Consider the following 9,984-nt stretch of genomic DNA (forward strand, 5'->3'; position numbering starts at 1 on the left):
CTGGGAGTAAGGCAGGATCTCCAAATCCTGACTCATTGGGCTCCCAAACCTTCTGGGAGGGTGTCCCATCTTCCCCCAACTCTCCCAGAACCCAGTGTCCTCAGGCCTGGGAAGCAACAGACAGGCAGACTGGTTTCTGCAGGTTCCACCATTAAATCTTTCTATCCAGCGGTCCACCCAGCCTCCTCTCGAGGGCTAGACACAAAACTGTCTTAGAGTTCCCAGGCTAGAAGGCAGCAGGATGGTGAAGACAATGGCACCACAGGCAGGGTACACAGATCTGAAAAGCTCCACAGTGAGTTAGGGTCCCAACTCAGGAAGATAATCTCCTCCACGCAGGGAACGGTTTGGTCTCCATGGAAAACGGTCCCAAGATGGGGCTGCCGCCACATGCTGGGTAGGCAGGGGCAACAAAGCACAATTGTCAGTCAGCCAACCAACAAATAATACTGAGTGCTGAGCAAACGTCGTGACCCAGTTTGTCAAACCCAGATGTGGAGCCCTGCCCCCACGGGAGAAACCCCACAGCACCCCAGTGGCTTTCAAACTCTGGGCAGCTTCTGCAGGGGCCAGGCGTGAGGAGAGAGACAGCCTTCATTCTGTCCCATAGCCTCATAGCTCTGGTCTTCCTCTCCTGCCTCAGGCGCTCAGCACCCTGAAGGGACTGACCACACTCTGAGCAGTCTGCTGGAAGCTCACACCCGCACAGTTCCTCGCCCTTGAGCAATGAAGCTTCACAGACAGAGCTTCCGTGTGTGACATCACCCAAGCCACAGCATTCCTGGGAGCCTCTGTAAAGTCAGGACAATCCTACAGCAATGGCTGAGAGTCTGTGAGGGTTCAGTTAAAGAGACAGGCAGAGGCGCTGGCTGGCTTTATCCTCACAGTTCCAAACCCACGAGCCTGCCTCCTGCCTACTCTCCTCATAGACTTTACGCGTGGCTAACTTGTGCCTCAGGATCAAGTCTCTTTTCTCAGCCCCTTGGGCCCCAACACTCAGCCCAACTCCTTTTCCACCCTGTCTCCCTAGGTTACCATCCAACCAGGCCCTTCCTGGTCATGTCAAAATACTACAAATCCTGTCAAGTCAGATACAGGAAGCCTTCTTTCTGGGCTCCAGGTCGACTGCCACAGGTCTCTCCACAGAAAGCAGGCAACATTAACCTGTGCATCTCCCCAGTCCTAGGGAAAGCAGCCCAAAGGTGTACCTGTGGCCAGAGAGAGCCAAAGAAGGGACAGACATGGGTGGGACCACTATGCCCTACAGGGGAGCAGCGCTCCCATAAGCTTGCCTAAGACTTTGGGCCTGTGAACCTCCAAGGACCTTGCTTCCTGGTCTTCAGACCTGACATATCCCTTATTCCCTTTACAACCACTGGAAAAAAAAAATTTACTAAAATCACATGGGACCTCTGAGGTGAGGGAAGCCATCATGGCTTCTCTCTTGGATCAGTCTCTTTAGAGGAAGCCACCTTGGGAGCAGATCCCTAGTCCTCTGTCAGGTTTGTAGCTTCTTGGGCAGTCTGGCTACAGTCTCAGCTGACCCCAAACCAGAGCCACTAGGCCTGAGGGTCTGACCACTGAAGCCGAGGGAAAGCTAATTAGTCACATGTGACATGGCAACAGACAAGGTAACAAGTACGGTGTCTCAGAAGTGTCAAAGAACTGGAGAGCTACACGGAGCAGTCATGGCCGTCGGAGCCCCTGGGTTCAGCCCTACCTGAGCTTCCCGGGCTTCAATCCCAAGCATGTTATGTCTTCTTTCCCTCCTTTCTTTTGGATTGGAACAGAGTGTCTGACATATCTCCAAAAGATTGTTCTCTTTCCCTTTCACATGGCAGCCCTGCCTGTTCAGGAGGACCCAAAGCATCTCTAGTTTCTTGTCTCAGAGCCCCCACAGAAGGAGGTTTTCCTTCAGCAGGAGCGATTTACATACAGGACCTCATGGTGTTCTGCCAGATTGAACTACAGCAGATTCTTCCTGAGACAGTGCAGCCAGCAGCGAGCTTGCCTCCAGTCCTTTGTCCCCTTCCTATCATCCCATGAGCTGGCCAGTCAGAGGTGGCTTGCCAGCCTTGTGGTCCTGTCACTCTGCCTCCCTGCAGATGGATTTTCCCTGAGGTCCAAGGGGCATTCCAATGCTTAGACTCACCTCTTCTAAGCCAACTCTTCTCAGCCAGGGCTCAGGGACACACAGAGATTCCCTTCCTGTCGAGGCTGGGCACATAGACAATGTTCTGGTTATGCCTTCACACCACAGGCAGACAGCAGGGTTTCCAGAGGGAAGGGACTTAACTAGGGTCGTGCAAGCCATGATGAGCTAAGGAAGAGCTAGGGCCTCAAGACTCCAAGTCACTGGTGGTCCAGAAGGGTAAAGCTGCTGGTGGGCAGTAAGAAGAGAGCCCCACTCCTCTGATGGCTCCATGATCACCAGATGTTGGCCAGGCCTGAAAGATAGGGCTTTTGCAGAAGGAAGAGGGCAGCCCAGGTCACAGTGTGTTGAGTAACAGCAGAGACGCCTAAACGAACAGATGTGAAAGTAATGGCCCTGCCAACCAAATGTCTGATTTCCCTTTGAAAGACTTGGCAGTAGAGCCCCGCCAAGTGCCTGACCTTTCCTGTATCCAGCCCAGGATGACCTTGGGAGGGAAGAGAGGAAGACCACATCCCTTCCAACAGAGCCTGGGAAGCAACTCAAGCAAGGACTGCAGCCCTGGGTTCACACCCAGCTCCACATAGAAAAAAAAAAAATCACACCCAGTACCACGTAGAAAAAAAAATCAGAGAAAGATATTTGAGGCCTTAAAAATTATTACTGTATGTCAGCAATTAACCTTTTAATTTTATTTTGCCTTTTAAGAAAAGGTCTCAGCCGGCAGTGGTGGCATATGCCTTTAATCCCAGCACTTGGGAGGCAGAGGCAGGTGGATTTCTGAGTTCGAGGCCAGCCTGGTCTACAGAGTGAGTTCCAGGATAGCCAGGACTATACAGAGAAATTCTGTCTCGAAAAACCAAAAAAAAGAAGAAAAAAGAAAGAAAAAAAGAGAGAGAAAGAAAAGGTCTCTAGCCCAGGCTGTCCTTGAACAGTCTAGAGTGCCAGGTGTGACCTTGAACTCCTAATCCGGTGGCCTGCTCTACCACACCCTGTTGACACTGTACTGAAGATAGAACCTAGTGCCTCCTGGATGCTAGTCGACCAGTCTACCAACTGAGCCACCGGTGAGGTGGGCAGGGGATGAGAATCACCCACATATGTGCAGCAAATGAGAAATACAGCAGTAACAAGACTCATCTGAATCTGGGCTTTTGCTTTGTTTTTATTTGTTTTTAAGATTATTTTTAAAGATGTATTTATTTTATATATGTAAATACAGTCACTGTCACCAGAACAGAGCATCAGATCCCATTACAGATGGTTGCGAGCCACCATGTGGTTGCTGGGAATTGAACTCCGGACCTCTGGAAGAGCAGTCAGTACTCTTAACCGCTGAGCCATTTCTCCAACCTTTTTTTTTTTTTTTTGAGATGGGGTCTCCGTAACTATGTAACTCTGGCTGTCCTGAAACTCACTGTGTAGACTAGGCTGGCCTCAAACTCATGGAGATTCTGCCTCTGCACCTCTGCACCTCTGCCCCTGCCCCTGTCCCTGCCCCTGCTCCTGCCCCTTCCTCTACCCTGCTCTGCCTCCTGTGTGCCAGGACACCTACAGCACAAGCAGTGGTGGACACCTCAGTATTGGGTGTTTTTCCTGGTAGAGCACATGAAACAGGACATGCGCATTATAGTCACCACACTGGGCCATTGCTCCCCTGAATAAAGTGTTCCATCTAATCAAGAGCTTGTCCCCTTTGGTCTGCTCCCCCCACCACCACCCTCTTCTTGCTTCTGAGTTTATTTTGTACCCCATAAAGAGGTGAAACTGGGCAGTATTTGTGCTTCTTGGCCTTTCCTGACTATTGTGAATAACAAAACGTCTTCCTTTTATAGGCTACATAATGCTTCATTGTGTAACTATGTAACAAATATCTCCACCATGTATCTGCTGATGGGACCAGAGGCTGCCTCTGTGCTTCGCTATGGTGGTTGGAGTTGCTACAGACAAGGGAGTGTTGACAGTGTCTCTTTAGCCAACTGATTTCAAGAGTTTTGGCTATATACCCAGTGCTGGCTCATGTGTTAGTTCTGCTCCTGGTTTCTTGAGACTTCTCCTCTCAGTTTGCAGTCATGACTGCACTGACTCCATCCCCACCAGCACTGTACAAGGGTTTCCTATCTCCACATACGGCCAACAGTCATCTATCATCGCTTTGCTAATAGCCATTCTGACAGGTGTGACGTAGCCTCTCCTTGTGGTTTTGCCATGTGTGCTTCCCTGATGACTAACGAGCATATCGGTGTATGTCCGTTGTTCACTTGTGGCCTCGTGTCTGTGCATGCCCTCTGCCCGCTTTAAATAAGGTTCTTTAGGTTTTTGCTATTATTTTACTATCTCATTAACCCATTATTAGATGTTCACTTTGCAAATATTTCCCCTGGTTCACACACCATCTCTTCCCGTGGCTGCCTCCTCGCCCATGCAGAAACTTTAGTCTGATATAATTCCATAATCTGAGATTAAAATCCAGATTTCCCAGAGCTCCCCCACCCTGCTTTCTCTCTCTCTCTTCTTCAAGAAGTTCTGTAGTCTCAGGTTTTACGCCTCTATACCTTTGGGCTCTGTGTGTGTGTGTGTGTGTGTGCGTGCATGTGTGTGTGTGTGTGTGTGTGCGCGCGCGCGTGCGCATGCGCACGAGTGTGTTAGAGTCTAATTTCATGCTCTTATAGGCAAATATCTAGTTTTCACTGTCCTTTTCCCCTTGTCCCTTTTGGCATCTGGTTGGAACCAGTCATAATACACCGTTTCACTGCTGGACATTCCCTATCCAGTTCCATTATGCCAGCGCCATACTGTTTTAATTTCATAAGCTTTGTAGCATAGTTTAAAACCAAGATGTGGAGCTTATTCTGCCTATGTCTTCAGATAGCTTTGGCTATTTGGGGTCAGTTACAGTTTTACATAAATTTTGCGGTAATTTTTTTCGTATTTCTGTGAAAACTGTCGCTGGAAATTTTATAGAGGTTATACTCAACCTGTTGACCACCTGGGTTATTTGAACATTTCAACAGTCCAATCTATGAACATGGGATATATTTCCATTTTTTTTTGAACTGTTTCTTTCAACAGTCCTTGATACATTTCAGATAAAGTCTGCAGAGCTTCCATCTCCTTTATAATTGCATTGCTGAGACTCCTCTGGGTTGTGATGTTATTACCGATAGGATTTATTTCTTCTCTGGCTGGGTCCCTGTGAGTGTGTAGAAACACCGCTGATTTTGGTGTGTGTGGGGTCCGCAACCTGAATTTTACTGCATTCCTTTATCAGTGCTAACAGATTTGAGGGTCATGTGTGTGTTCCAGAATTATTATCTGTTTGTAAAATACAACAGACTCCAACTTCTACGGATGAAGTGATCCGTTGTCTGAAAGGGGAAGTGTGTGGGAGGAGATGACTCGAGGCTAGCCAGGAATGTGTAGGCTGCGGGTGAGTCTGTGAAGTGACTATATTACTCTGCCCTGTTCATTTGTCCATAATGAAATGGTAAAGCACATCCCCATCAGAGCTCTGGTACCCGTTATCTCATCCCAGTGACATTTAGCCCCTTCTACAGGTGAGGAATGTGTGGTCCTGACAGGGAAGGTGGCTCAACAGAACCTTAGCCAGTCTGCCTTATTCCCAACTGGAGGGAAGACAGACCCATAGAGCATCCTCCCCCAGCCTCCAAGACCCTCTTTCTGGAAGTACAGCAGGCTGCAGAGCCTCTGGCTCTCCATCACCTGTTAATCAGAGAGCACTACCTTCCCCACGTACCAGCACCTCATCTGCTGGGCTCAGATTACAGGTTCCTGTCCTGACAGCATCTCATGCCTGTCCTGGCAGAGCCCTTCTCTAAGGAGCTCCTCCTCCCTGACTCATCCTCCAGCCACAAAGGAGCTTACCAGGTAGCAGAGAGCCCTCGGAGCCTGCAGTGTCCACACCCCAGACATAGCTTAGCATAAACCCGTGTTTGTCTGCGGCCACTATTAAGAAAAAGGCCTGTTTTAGCTTAGCCTATAAAGGGTTTCCCACTGCATGCAAGGATATGGCTGCTGGCCGTTTGAGCAGAGCTCTAACTACAAAAATACTGGAAAGGGGGCTGGAGAGATAGCTTAGCATCCAAGAGTGCAGGCTGCTCTTGCGGATCTGTGTTCAGTTCTCAGCATACATGTCGGCCACCCACAATCACCTGTAACTCCAGCTCCAGTGGATCCAATTCCACCTCATGCCTCTTGCCTCTGTGGGCACCTGCACTCACATGCAAATGCAGTGCCCTCTCACCACCACCACCACATATACATGAGCAGAAGTAGAAATACAAATTTAAAATATATTGGGAACGCTCTTAATATCTATCTTCAGGGGTCAAGAAAACCAGTAAACTCCCCCGGTTGAATGCTGGTCTGTCTGAAAACCGTTAGTCTCCAGTTCCCAATGCCACAAAGAGCAGGGACCCATGGCTAAGCTCTGATGTTCTTTTATTCTCTTTTGTACTAGAGACTGAACCCAGAGCCTCACCTGTGCTAGGCAAGCACTCTGCCACTAAACTACATCCCCAACCCTGCTTTTGACTACTTTGTGTGTGTGTGTGTGTGTGTGTGTGTATGTGTGTGTATGTGTGTGTATGTGTGTGTGTATGTGTGTGTGTATGTGTGTGTGTATGTGTGTGTATGTGTGTGTGTGTGTGTGTATGTGTGTGTGTGTGTGTGTGACTGCATGTTCATGTGGGGGTCTACATATGTGCTAGCTGAGTGACTATTGTCATTTCATGCATGCACAGGTCCTCCTAAGAGAGGCGTGTTGGCACTGAGACGACTTCCAAAGTCACATTCTCAGCTTAATTTTTTGAGACAGGCTCTCCCATTGATCATGGAGCTCACCAATTTGGCTAGACAGGCTGGCCAGCATACCCTGAGACCCTCTTGTCTCCACCATCTCCCAAGCACGCTTTGGCTTTACAAGAGTGTGTCCCTGCACCTGCCTCTTTATGTAGGTACTAGAGACCCAATCACAACCTCACACCTGGATAGCTTTGCTGACAAAGCTTCCTCTCTAGGCTCACCCTTGCCTTTTAAGTCAAGACAGGGTCTCACTAAGTTGCCCAGACTTTTCTGGAACCTACTCTATAGCCCAAGCTACCCTTGAACTTGTGGTCCTCCTGGCTTAATCTCTGGAGTAGCCGGACAGGGCTGTGTGTGTGTATGTGCCTGTGTGAGTGTGTGTGTGTAGGTTGTATACATGTGCATGCACTCATGTGTACAAATGCCAAAAGTTAAGAAGAAATGGGCTAAAAGGGCATATTCCAGTATCCAACATTATTCCTTAAAGAGTAAAGACCCAATCCCTGCGTGCTAGTGCACACCTGTAGTTCTAGTTCTTGGGGAGACTGAGGCAGGAGGATCAAGAGGTCAAGGTTAACTTGGGATACATATCAAGACCCTGTCTCAAAAATCACCCTGAAAAGGCGGGGAGCAAAAGGTGGCTGTAAGGTTTTATTCCCACATTATTACTGCAGTTTCTGACTTTTTATATCAATAATCAAATTGGGATGAAAGTTAACCCAAAATAAGGACCGTGGTACAAAGCCTTCCAGCCAGAAGGCAGAAGATGCTGTGACATCCACTCATCACACTGTGGCCTGGCTGAAGACTCCTGAGGGTCATGGTACCAGTTTCCCTGTCTGTCACACTCCACAGAACCAACTTAAGCCCCTTACCATTGTCACAGGGCCTGGTCCCACCTCTATGAGGTAGGAACTGTAATGCGCATATGCCATGCCGGTCACCATTACTCCTTCCACGCGCCCCTTTCCTGCCTAAAAACCCTGTTCCCAGGCTGTCAGACCAGCTATGTCCAAAGCCATTCTTTCCTCGTTAGCAGAATGGTCCTTGAAGGAGTCCCCAGATGTATGTGTCTCTATTTTACAGAGAATAACCCAGAAGCTCAGAAAAGAAGTGGCTACTTCCTAAGTAAGCCAAAGTTAGGTAAAAACCACAGCCTGGGCCCTCTGTAAGCACCAGCCCCACCCAACCCTGGTGAGGGACCAGAGACTAATAACCTCACACGAGTCCCATATAGGTAGACAAGTATACAGTCTGAGCTGTGGTCAGGACCAAAGGAGAACTGGAAATACAATACTCAGAACCCCCATCCCTCTCACAGCCAGTGAAGAAAGGCAGTCCCTGACCGACCAGTGGGACAGCCTGGGAGCTGGGGGAAGTGGTAGGGGTCCAGACACAAAACTCTAGCTAGCTAAAGCCTGCTCCAACACGGCCAGCAGCACTGACCTTCCGACTTGGCAAAAGATAAAATGGTAGTTTTGTATAAAGTTGTGTAGCAATCAACCCAAAGAAAACCCTAAGCACTCCTGGGCTCCTCCTGTGGATGCCCTGGAGTTGGCTCTGTGTACCTGAGCAAACCAAGTGACCTCTCTGGGCTTAAATGACTGTGACCCACAACACCGAGAATTAAGATCTGCCTCTCAGTTCTTTTGACAATGAGACAGGACATACTGAGCCCAGACTAGTGATAAGATAACAGTAACAGCTAGTGTTTCCTGAGTTCAAGGGAATGCTAGTTCATTTGGACCACGGTCGCATAGGAAAGGCATTATTTCAGAGTTTATACTGCAATGCTGGTTCATGTCCGCCATCCCAGCATTCAGCAGGTAGAGCAAAAGATCACACAGTCAACAACTTGGGGTGTTTTAAAATAAGGAGAAGCCTGGCAGTGGTAGCGCACGCCTTTAATCCCAGCACTTGGGAGGCAGAGGCAGGTAGATTTCTGAGTTCGAGGCCAGCCTGGTCTACAGAGTGAGTTCCAGGACAGCCAGGGCTACACAGAGAAACCCTGTCTCGAAAAAACAAAAATAAATAAATAAATAAATAAATAGATAGATAAAAATAAAAATAAGGAGAAAAAATTTCAGGAAAGTCTTAAAGAATTCTATACTCTTTCTGCCGATTTGTGTAGTTGCTCTGTTTCCTTTATTGTCTGTATAGTTGTGTGTGTGTGTGTCTGTGTGTGTGTGTGTGTGCGCGCGCGTGCAGGTGTGTGCATAGGAGCGAGTATGTATATGTGTCTGTGTGTGCATGATAGTGTGTGTGTGTGCACGTGCATGAGAGAGAATGTGTGTATGTGTGTGTGCTTGTGTGTATACCTGTGTGTGTGCATGTGAAGCATGTGTACATGAGAGTATGTATGTATGTGTGTGTACTTGTGTATATACCTGTGTGTGTGTGTGTGTTTGTGTGTGTGAGAGAGAGTGTGTATGCAAGCATGTGTATGAGTGTATGTGTGTTCAGGAGAGTGTATGTATGAGTGTGTGAGCGTGCAATCGAGTGAGCATGTGTGTGCATGAGGGGGTGTGTGTGTGTACACGTGTGTGTGCGTGTGTGGTTTTGCGGTGCTAGGATGGAACCCAGGACTTGGTACAAGCTAAACAAATGCTCCATCACCCATCACAGGGTTCCTATCATAAACACCCATGTCTCGTTTCCCGTGCACGGCTGTCTTACCCTCTCCAGCTTTCTCGGTCCCTGGCTCCCATCCTGCTGCCCGCCCACTCTCAGGTCTCTTTCTTATCCTTCAGCTGGAACTGGTCCATGGTCTTTCATTCTTACTCTTTCCGTTTTACACACGAGAAGCCTAGATCAGAGAGACTGCTTGCCTAGAGTCACACTACGTAAAAAGAGGAGTGTGGGGGGGGATTAAGCTCAAGAGGGATACCCCTCCGGGGCCGTACACTTGTCTCCAGGCCTCAGAGTGCAAACAGCAGCCTCCGTTGTAAGCAGCTGGGACTGAGCTCCCTCTGCAGCGGTGGCAGCTGTGCACTGACATGTCACTCAGC

This window comes from Grammomys surdaster, unplaced genomic scaffold (genome assembly GCF_004785775.1).
Source record: "Grammomys surdaster isolate TR1022 unplaced genomic scaffold, NIH_TR_1.0 126063, whole genome shotgun sequence".
Classification (NCBI taxonomy): Eukaryota; Metazoa; Chordata; class Mammalia; order Rodentia; family Muridae; genus Grammomys; species Grammomys surdaster.